This window comes from Nesoenas mayeri, assembly GCF_963082525.1.
Source record: "Nesoenas mayeri genome assembly, chromosome: 2".
In the NCBI taxonomy this organism is placed as follows: domain Eukaryota; kingdom Metazoa; phylum Chordata; class Aves; order Columbiformes; family Columbidae; genus Nesoenas; species Nesoenas mayeri.
The window spans coordinates 136,982,977-136,986,064 of NC_137543.1; positions in this window are offsets into that span (position 1 = coordinate 136,982,977).

The following is a 3,088-nucleotide window of genomic DNA, read 5'->3' on the forward strand; positions in this document are numbered from 1 at the left end:
AAAAATTTTATGGACAGTATAGATCTATCGCAGTATTCCTGCACTTTTCTTGCTTAGCTCTTTTGGTGCCATCTGTAGATCCCCAGCACACCCTGTGAAAGCTTGCAAAGGCAACCAGCCCCTAGCACATAGCTTAAAGCAAGGTCTCATGGGTAACTTGATGAATTTTTAAAAAATATCTTTTATTAAAACCAAAACAAATAACTCCTCTTCCTCCACCACTAAGTGAAAGGGCCAACGTCTTCCTGGGCAGGTGTGTGGCCTGGGACACCCCAGCTTTACCTGTGGGCAGAGGAGCTTTTCTAAGCTCTCCTAACACACAAGGTACTGTAGGTCGAGCACTGAGATATTTGACATCCTCATTATCTACTGTTTTTCCTCTTACAGCTTCTTATCAATCATCCTTTATAATCATTTCAGTTTTTGAAATTGCACAGGCAAACATAAGCAGACATCTCAGCTATCATACTTGGTATCTAGATTATGAAGTATAATGATATATAGTTAGTAGATTTTTACTTGAGACAGCCTTAAATATGTGTCTTTACTATTATCACATCTTCTAGTAGGGACAGAATCAGGCCTAAGCTTCAGGCATAAACGAAACCCAGGTCTTGAGACAAATTCTACTTTAGTTTGACTTTTCTTTTTCTTCCTCCCCACTAAACAGGAACATATAGAAATTCAGCCACATGGGTAAGGCTCTAAAACATGATCCAGAAAGACTTTCTAACAGTATGTGAGACCTATTTTAAAGTAATTTCTAAGCCAAGAAGAACACATGGGCTCTCCTCCTTGTGTCAGTCTCTGCTTTCAGCAGCTGTAACCTCCCAAGCAGGGAGGGAAAAGGGAGATTTGTGCATTTTATTGGTATGGCAGTAGGATCTCTCCAACATCTGGTACAGTTGACCCTGGAACACAAAGAAAACCATTTCTTTTTGCAAAAATAATGGTAGATAAGAGTTTTGACAAGTATAAATCTGGCAACCACAACGTTCAACATGAGAGTAAACCCCCCCTAAACGAGTTTTGGATTAGCTTTAAAATTGTTAGAAACTCAGCCAATCCCAGGTGCTGCTGGAAGCATTTGGGCTGGTGCTTCTCTCTCAGCGGCTTGAAGCTTTCAGTACACTTAAAAATAAACTGACTGAGCGCTAAATAAATGAGCAACAATTCAAAAAGCGGACAGACGCAGGCTGGAAAGCATTGATTTGGAGAAGGATTTGGGGATTTTGCGGGCTGGTTGCTGCCCGCTGGCCCCAGGCTCGCTGAGCGCAGCAGCACCCGTGTGGCCAGCGGGGCAGCGATTTTTCCATGGAAAGCCAAGAGCTAGTAATTCTTCTGAATTACCATCATGACATAATTGGCAATTTCAGCTACTTATTTCACTCAGGACAACTCCCTAGTGCATCATGTTTTCTCGAAGGGTAGATTCTATCAGTGTTAACTACATCGTAAATTAATAGGTAAAATATATTTCTGCTGACCAGAAAGGCTGTATTTTCCAATTAATTCAAGCATAATGAGATTCACATATAAAATCCGGGTCTGAAAATTAATATTTTCATTGCAATGACCCTCATAACTGCGACTGGGACTGCACTTTGTGTAACTGCCCAGATCATAAGTCACTTGAGGCACAGGCTGCCAAAATACACAAGTTGCGGTAATAAGTGGAAAACGTACGGATGAGGGTGGTACCAGAGGCAGAACTGCACTCTGCCTGAAGGGAATATCATGCTTGCAAATAGAAATCTTCAATTTTTGTTCTGGATGAACCGTACAATATGACAAACCAAAAGTTGCAATACTCACTGGATATTCTAGAGCATATAGGTGAACCTGTGTGAGCGAAAACCATTCTTTGACCAGGATCCTTGAGAGTTTAGTAGTCATATGTCAGGCTTTTTTGATATTTTTTGGCATGCTCAGCGATGCATTGGTTTTGTTTACAATTCATACACTGGCTGAAACTTTTCTTTTTGAGAGGAGAAAATCACCCAACAGAAGTTCCCTAAAATAAGCTGAAGTCCACGTCAGTATTTTAGGTTAACATGGAGTAAGGGTGTTGTCCTGGTCCCCAAGTCAAGCATTCCAGAACCTGTCACGTCAGCAAGAAGAAACCCCAGCATCTTAAATGATGCAGCTGTGGTACAGGGCCCATGCGAGCACAGCTTTATCCTGCAGTGCCACCAGGAGGAAAACAACAAAACGCCTCTATAAAACAAACATTCCAAGACATCAATAGGTTTTTACAAATCTTATTGAAGTAACAACTTCCAAAACTCAGTTCAGCAGCAGTAGCTGGTTGAAGACTTTTAAATCACCTCTTAATTCATCTCACAAAATTACATTTTTTACTGGCCACCATAGCTACTTCATGTTCCTCACTTTCTTTGACAAATTTGTAAGTTGTCTTATGACTGATGTTTAAACTGGACATTGTGTAAACAGGATATTCAGCAAAACAGATACTGTGCATTGCAGGAACAAGTTTTACACGGTATTTACACGGAAGTAGGAAGGCGGCTATAAAAAGAGCCCTTATCCACTATACCATGGTAGGAAAGCCAAAGAGCCCCATAATCCCCATAATCGCATCATGAATCCCCTCGCAGCACCCCACTTCATCTATAACCATTGCAATACTGCTGAATCTAACAAATTTACAGCTAGCAATAAAAGTCAAGCCTGGAAGCGCTTTTTGGAAACTCGAGCAACCAGGGAAGTCAGAGTTCAGTATAACAGCAGCAATGATAAATGAGTCCTTGTTCTCAACCTGTATCTCCATTATGAGGCCAGGCGGAGAATGTGTCATGCTGGAAATTAAGCTATAACACAGCAGCAGCCTTTGCTCTGAGCCAGATTATTCATCCTGATGATCCAAGAGCTCCAGAGGTCATGAGCCGGAGTGCATGGAAGTGTAAGCGGTCTCAGACAGGAGTAAAGATTTTGGTCTCTGCTTTTGGATGGTGCCCCAATGCACCCAGCATGATGTCTCCTGTGTACAACCCGAGGTACCAGATGAACCACCCTCCTAGTCCCCCAGTCAGCTCAAACTAGCAGTGCCCCAACCCACATGTTCTCT